Source organism: Triticum dicoccoides, chromosome 5B, assembly GCF_002162155.2.
Source record: "Triticum dicoccoides isolate Atlit2015 ecotype Zavitan chromosome 5B, WEW_v2.0, whole genome shotgun sequence".
NCBI classification, from domain to species: Eukaryota; Viridiplantae; Streptophyta; class Magnoliopsida; order Poales; family Poaceae; genus Triticum; species Triticum dicoccoides.
This window is the reverse complement of record NC_041389.1, coordinates 57434277-57442791: the sequence shown is the minus strand read 5'-3', so window position 1 is coordinate 57442791 and position 8515 is coordinate 57434277.

Sequence of the window (8515 nt, the reverse complement as noted above, 5' to 3'; positions counted from 1 at the left end):
CGTGTCTACAATATGTGTTTAATTTTTCTTGCATGAGTAAGAAATATAGAGAGAATAATTCTACTGCTTAAAAAGATGTAAGGTTCTCTAGAACTCATCCTTCATCTAACCTTACATATGTTTCCAACTCCCTTATCCTCTTTTGATTTTTCCTCCTTCTCTGACTTTTTCCTCGTTTTCCCTCAAAACCGGCTCAATTTCCCCACCTCTTATGGACATGCCAAATAATTATGATTTTTTGGTAAGCCAATAAATGTTTGCCAAATAAAATTCTTCTGCTACACGATCACATAAATATGTGCATGTAAATAATGAGCTAAAATACTAAAATATTTATACTCTCATTCCAACACACGACAATTGTTTAATTGAAAAAAGGCATTGCAAAGTTTTTCTTATAAAACTTAGGGCGAGTGAGAAGTTCTTATGCCCTGTCAGTGAGTGAGAGCTGTCCGATTTTGATCCGATGGGGAAAAGTAAAAATATTAAAAAATTGATGCCCACTAAAAAAGAGTTAATGCTGATGTGATCCAATGTCATTCGAGCATTAGCAAAGAAAAAACAAAAACAAAATTGATTTAGTCCTTAGAGCATGAGACAAAAGCTGGTGCTAAGTAAACTTTTGAATCACATAGTCGGGTCCGAACCATGAATTGTGAGAGGCTAATGAAAATACTCCTAGAGTTCCAGTTGAAGGGTGGGTCTAAAACAATCAAAAAAAAAGTGGGGCCACTCTCAAGCCATGTAGAGCTGCTCCACCACTTCCATTTTGGAATCTTTGTAAGATATCTAACCCTATATACCATTTGGTCAAAACTTATGTTGATTTAACGCCAGAGAGTGAGAAAATTTGAGAGTCGAGTTGCAACATCGTAAGGTTTCTTAGGACCAGCTTGGTTGGGATGTTAGAGAAATTCCAATCGGTTCTCAATAAATATAGCCTCCAAAATTTCTTAGAGCGCTCTCTGAATTTTGTGGAGGCTGTAAGGCAATGCACAAAGTAGATTCCCAACCTTGAGCCTTAAAAAATATTACCCATATTTTTGTGCATATAAACTCTATCCTAACTCAAACACATCGAAGTAGTTCAAATTTTCCATGTTTCGACGTCAAATAATTCAACAACATTTCAAATCGATAGGTTCACAAAAATTGAATTCAAATTTAAATGAAATGAGAAGTTCTGAATGCAATAAATAACCCGATAAAACAAATAATTTAAGACAACTGATAATCTGATCAAGCAAATACTCCAAATTAACTAATAATCACGATCCAAAGAATGTAAACACGCTATTGTCCATGTAGCCACCACTGATGCTCAATGGGATCTTCAAAGAGATCGTCGTGAGATCTCGCTCTTCAAACATCTGGTACACCTCAAGAAAATCCTAAATGTGGTATGGGTTCCTACAAGGTTTGGTAGTTTGGCCAACATAGCCATAGTCATAGTCCAATGTGCATACCTCTCATTCTCAATGATCATGTCTAGAATCACACAACACTCCATAATCTTTCCGAAGGTCTTATTGTCCTAGAAGCGAGGAAGACCTCGATTAATTGCAAACTAAGCTCGCAACATTCCAAATGTTCCACCAATATCCTTCCTCGCTCATTATTGACACTTGGCAAAGTGTTTATTTTTATTACCTTTATGATTTGAAATTGTATGGACAAATGTTGACCATGAATACTAGATGAAAGAACATGCGGTGCCCCCATGTTTAGTTTTGGTAATTAATGACAATCTCTATGGACTAATGGTTGCCTTGAGTTTTATTTCGAAGGATTTGTCCATAGGCTTTTCTTGGAGTCCATTTGTTAGTTTCAAGGAGAGTTTGTGATGACCAAGGTGCCATTCAAGGAATTACCTAAAGATTGGTCATGTGAGAGGTTGATCAAGACTAAGTCAAAGAGTGAATCAAGTTGATCAACACACAAAGCATAGAAGATGTACCGAGAGGGATCAAGTGATCCCATGGTATGGTAAGCATTGTCAATTATGCTTTGTGTACTAACCCATGATCTCCGTGAGAGTTCTTTGTGGGGTTAGGTTGTGGTGTGCGAGTTCAAGTGAAGCATCACGAAGAGATCAAATGCTTGAAGCTTGCCGTCCATTGTGGTGACAATGGACTTGCGAAGATGTGCGGAAGAGTGGCTCACCCATAGTGGAGTATGGGGGAGCAATCAACTAGTCTTCATCGAGCCAACGCAATCAAGAAAGGTGGTCCAACTTGAGGAAGTCAAGATCGTCATCATCTAGCTCAAGTGGACCATGTGGAAGGCAAAGGTTTGCCCTTGATAGGTTTTCCTTTTTACCGGTCTCATGATGGTAGTTGGGAGACCGGGTTTTAGGTTTGATTGTCGTACTATCAAGGGGGGCTCTCGATGAGTAACTTGATCGTATCATTCATAGAGAGCTCAAACCATTTCATCCTTGCATCATCTTTCTTGGTTCTTGTTTGGTTCTCTTTGTGAGTTTTGGAGCTTATGGTCATCTTGATGACAAGCTCGAGTTCATCGAAAACGGAGTTCACATGCTTCTTCTATGATGTTTTCGATGTTGGAGGTTCTGCCGGTTCTTCTCCGTTGGAGGTTTCTCTCCTCTTTTTGTTAGGCATACCACCTCTGCCTCTTCTTACTATAACCAACAAGCTACTCATTGTCTTGTTTTCAACAAGCTTGAGTTTGCTCAATTTGGAGCTCATTTACGGAAGTTATGGTAGTTTTGGTTCTCCTTGGAGCATTCTTGTTTTCGTGGGAGTGGCATAAGGTTGGCGCCAGCGGTAGTACCGCTGGACCGGAGCGGTAGTACCGCGTATCACCACAAGCAGTAGTACCGCTGTCCCACAGCGGTAGTACCGCCCATGGCCATAAGCGGTAATACGGCTCCAGTTCCGCGCTGGTGCCGCTTTGACTCGAGATGTGGTTTTCTCGTGTCGGGTTCAGCGGCAGTAGTTGCAGCAGTAGGAGCGGTAGTACTTCTCGTGGGCAGTAGTACCGCGGCTACCACCGCCCCTAGTACCGTTGGGCCAAACGGCAGTACCGCTGCGGCCAACGGTAGTACCGCTGGCTCCAGCGGTAGTGCCGCTCATTCGGCTCTGCCTCGCCCTCTGTTTTGCTCCGGTCTCTGTGTTCTACCGCCCGGGCGGTAGTACCGCTCATGCGCGGACTGAGCACATAACGGTTGGATTCGGGAGCTCCTATAAAAGGGGGTCTTCTTCCCCATTCAACCTTATCCCTTGAGCTCGTGTTCTTCCCCCATTGTTGACCTTCTTCGAGCTTGCTAACTCTCAATCCCTCCATGGATTCTTGCTAGTTTTTGAGGGAAAAGAGAGAGGAGATCTAGATCCACATTTCCACCAATCACTTTCTCCTCTATGTGAGGGGAACCCATTGGATCTAAATCTTGGAGTTCTTGGTGTTCTCCTTCTTGTTCTTCCTCTCATCTTCCTCCCTAGCATTAGTTGCTTCCGTGGGATTTGAGAGAGAAGGACTTGGGCACTCCGTGTGCCCTTGCCATTGCATTTGGTGCATCGGTTTGAGTTCTCCACGTGATACGTGGAAGTTACAAGTTGAGAAGCTTATTACTCTTGGGTGCTTGGTACCCTTGAGCTTGTTACTCTTGGGTGTTTGGACACCCTAGAGCTTGTTCCTCTTGGGTGCCTTGGCGCTCAAGATGGTTGGAGTTGTTCAGAGCTCAATCATTGTGGTGTAAAGCTCCGGGCAAGCGTCGGGGTCTCCAATTAGGTTGTGGAGATCGCCCCGAGCAATTTCACGGGTACCGGTGACCGCCCCCAAGGGTTGCCAAAGTGTACGGGTTCGGTGACCGACCCCAAGGGTCGCCATTTGTACGGGTTCGGTGACCGTCCTCAAGGGTCCCTTAGTGGAATCACGGCATCTTGCATTGTGCGAGGGCGTGAGGAGATTACGGTGGCCCTAGTGGCTTCTTGGGGAGCATTGTGCCTCCACACCGCTCCAAACAGAGATTAGCATCCGCAAGGGTGTGAACATCGGGATACATCGTCGTCTCCGCGTGCCTCGGTTATCTCTTACCCAAGCCCTTTACTTATGCACTTTACTTTGTGATAGCTATATTGTTCTTTGTCATATATCTTGCTATCACATAGTTGCTTATCTTGCTTAGCATAAGTTGTTGGTGCACATAGGTGAGCCTAGTTGTTTTAGGTTTTGTGCTTGACAAATTAACCGCTAGGTTTATTCCGCATTTGTTCAGGCCTAAACCGTAATTATTTTAAAATGCCTATTCACCCCCCCTCTAGGCGACATCCACGATCTTTCACTAGATGCCATCGGCAAGAAAGTAGCCTTGATCATAATCATGCCTATTGACATTAGTGTTGCATGTCAGAGCATCACCACTTGCTAGCCTAGCAAAAAGATGAAATCTCTGCAAGTCATTGATGCCATTGTGAGAACCATGATGCCAAAGTAGCAATGGTGAATCGACAAGTCATCAGAGGTAACCCCTTCCTAAATTATAGTTGGATCATGGCAATGTGTGGTGAATTGTCCATGACATGCAGGGAAATTCTTCCACCTCCAACATTTCCAGTCAATGCTTCTAAGCATACCTGGTTGGCCTCTTACTTCAGCCATTTCTAAAATCCTCGACGTGTTATCAACATTGGGTACCCTAAAATACTCTGCTTTGTAGACACTGATTGCAACATCAGAAAACTTTCTCCCGCGCCTATGGATGCATCTTTGACCATTCAAAGATACTCATTGGTCAAATAGACAAGAGTGCCATATGGAACCACCCAAAGTGTCGTGGTCACCTTCTAGGAACTAGTAAATCCCATAAACCACATTTCTCCATTGTGTGAAGAATGTTTTGTTAGCTTACTTAACTTCGTCAATTTGCTAAAACAATCTATTGATATATGTAAGCATTGCTAGATGAGATGCAGAGGTTATATAGTATGAGCATATCATGGCCGTCGGCTCTATTGTGGTGATATGTCAAACGACCGAGCTATGACTCTTCACAACCGTCTTCCTCCCACTTTCCATCATCCATAGAGTAACCATCAACAAACTCTCCTCATCTTCCTCATTGAATAAACGAACATCAAAATTGTCCAACGACGGTGAATCATCAAAATACCCTCTACTATGATGACATATAGACAAATAGTGAATCACATGCCAGATGCACGAATCTACAAGAAGCTAGACACTACTAAATATCAACAAATTTGAGGCGAATATATCTTGGGGCAAGTCGTCGAACACCCTGAGTGTCGAGGCCATCATTGGCCAAATGCAAGAGCGGAGGCAAAGATAGGTTAATAAGTGGTGGGAGAAGGTTGTAGGTGGCACACGGCGGCCGTGGTGCTCGGGAGTTAGCTCAGGTATGTGAGATGTAGCACATGTAGAAGCTAGATGGCACAAAGGATGGAATTGGCGATGGCGAATGGATGGTATGTGACTCCGGCTTCCTTAACAAGTCGGGGAATGGAGGACTCGTGCCAGAGACATGCCCACATCAAGCTCTTGTGATGAGACCATGGCGGTAGTCGGGAAAATGGTGGGAAGCTCACACAGGGGTAGCCATGGTGTGTGGTATGGCCCGGAGCGGGTCATCCATGGTGAGTGCTGCCAATAGACGCTAGTATGGAGGCTAGTGGTGTAAGAAACATACGCCTCATAGTTGACACGCACGCCATACCGCTGATAGAATAGCACCAAAAAATATCTGAAAATAAATCAAGGAAATATGCGAGCACCCGTGGCAAGTCTAGGACTCGAACCTGGGGTGGGTTGGTTCCCCCACAAAGAATCTAACCACCTAAGCTATGCTTAATTTGCCGGGTGTCAATATGGATGAAGAGAGCTCTATATTCTCTCCACCAACTAATATGTTTTTTGATATGTCCACCAACCAATATGGATGAGAAGAGCTCTATATTCTCTCCACCAACCTCCAAATACAGAGTCTATGTGTTGTTTTTCCAGGACGCTCCTAATATTACAGGTATGGAGGGATGGTTAGGGAACGTGGTAGAGTGTGAACCAACCTATAGTTGAATGGTTAGGAGGATAGTGGTATCCTCAGCCCACCAAGGTTCAAGTCCTATACTTGACATTGGTACTCGCATTTTTCTGTATTTATTTCAGGCCTTTCGGCAATGTGTCCGTTGAAGGAGATGTTCCCATCGACTACGAACATGTCTATGGCGACTTCACGAATCTCAAGATGATGTGTCAACTCAGTCTCTTGAATGTGCTCATAGGGGTAGGGTGTGCATGTGTGTTTTCATATGGATGAGTGTATGAGCATTTGTATGAGCATATGCGCTTGTACTGTGTTAAAGAAAGAACTTAGTAGAGTGACTTTTTAAGCGAAGAATTTCAAACTTGTGGACTTTGTGTAGTTCAGGTGAAAATCAGGAAGGCCACCTGGAATTTCCCGCATAGCCTATGCATATCATAGAATTTTTAAATAAACTTTAATACGGAGGTCAATCCAAGTCCCCGAGCCCACGACAGGAGCGGTCGTGGGTGTCACTCCCTTCTTGAAGGCATCGTTGCGGCTACTATTCTTCCTTCGAGTGACTCCGGGTGAAGACGTAGACCACACATGGATTGGACAGCGGCAACACTCCAGCGTCGTTACCTTCTTGAAAGTGGTGCCTTGGGTCCTCGTTTTGTCAGGCACGTCTTCACTTCGTGTTTAGCCGTTCTTCTACACCGATTATATCTTGCCTTGAGTGCGTGTGTTGTGGTATCGAGTGTATGTGCTGGGTTGTATGGTCGTTTCTTTATATATAAAACGGGGCGCGAGCATTTTTTGGGTATAGGATGAGCATAACGACCGAGCTATGACCCTGCACGATTCGTCTTCCTCCCATTTTCCATTAGCCATTGAGTAGCCATCAACAAAGTCTCCTCATTGAATAAATCAACATCAAAAAAGTCCAAGGATAATGGTGAATCAACAGAAAAACCCTCTACCATGATGGCATCCAGACAAATCGTGAATCATATGCCATCTACACGAATCTACAAGAAGCTAGACTACTAAATATGAACAAATTTGAGGCAAATATACCTTCGTGCAAGTCGTTGAACACCCTAAGTGTCGAGGTCATCATTGGCCGAATGTAAGAGCGGGGGCAGGGAGAGATTCATAAGTGGTGGGAGAAGGTTGTAGGTGGCACGCGGCGGCCCAGGGTGCTCTGGTCAGGTAAACGGTGGCTAAAACGGAGTCTGGAGTTTGTCACCCATGAGAATTAGCTCGGGTGGGCGAGACGTAGCACATGTAGAAGCTAGATGGGATGAAGGATGGAATTGGCGATGTTGGATGGCTAGTGCGTGACTCTAGCCTCCTCAGCAAGTCGGGGAACAAAGGACTAGTGACAGAGACAGGCCTACATCGAGCTCTTGTGGTGCGGTAAATCCAAAAAATATGCAAGCACGCTTGCCATGCCTAGGATTTGAATCCGGATGGAATGGTTCCACCACAAAGATTCTATCTAACCACCTAAGCTATGCTTAATTCGTCGGATATCAATATATGGATGAAGAGAGTTATATATTCTTTTCAACAACTGAATTTTTTTTAGATGTCCAAAACCAATATGAATGAAGAGCTCTATATTCTCTCCACCAACCTCCAAACATGAGTCTATGTGTTGCTCTTGCAACACGCTCCAAATATTACAGGTATGGAGGGTTGGTAAGGGAACCTGATAGATTGACTTTTTAAGCCGAAAACTTCAAACTGGCAGATTTTATGGAGTCGGGTGAAAATCAGGAAGGGCACCTGAAATTTCCCGCATAGCCTATGCGTAACACAAATTATTTTATTAAAATAAATAAATATTTAACAAGGTTATATGAATATTTTCACTATCATGGCCCATTGCCATGGCTGCGCCACAAGTGGAGAATAGGGAATGTGCTAGAATTGTCCTTACCCGTGCATCCGTTGTCAAGGTATGGGTTGCCCTCGTAGCCTTCCTCGCATATGCAGAAATATCCCGCCCCATTGGTGGAATTCACGCACTTGCTGTGGTTGCTCAAGCAAACGTATTCTGACGTTTTTGTCGCCATGGGGCACCGCAGAGAGTTACTACCATTGTGGATGGCCCAGTCGAGCCAAAGTGGCATGCTCCATCGCTTGTCCTGGTCCGCCGTCCTGTTCAGGTGGGCGGCCTTGAAGACGTAGTGGTTCTTCTGCACAATGAAGGCGTAGCTGCAGGGGCGCCCGATGTCAACAGGCGCTTCCGACCATTTCCCGAAGCTCATCCTGGTGTTGGTGAGCAACGGTGAGATGTTGACGCGGCAGCATCCGATGCTGTCGCACCTGTTGTTCCGCGCCCTCTGTTTTTTGTTGCAGTAGGCCACGCACCCGCTGTAGTAGCCGTCCGATGTTGCGTTCCAACGCGATCCTCTGCCGGCGTAGGCGAGGGTGTTGCAGCCAAGGACGAAGAGCTCGTTGAAGGTGTTGGAGATGCGGTACACCTGCTCCTTGTTGACCGTCAGC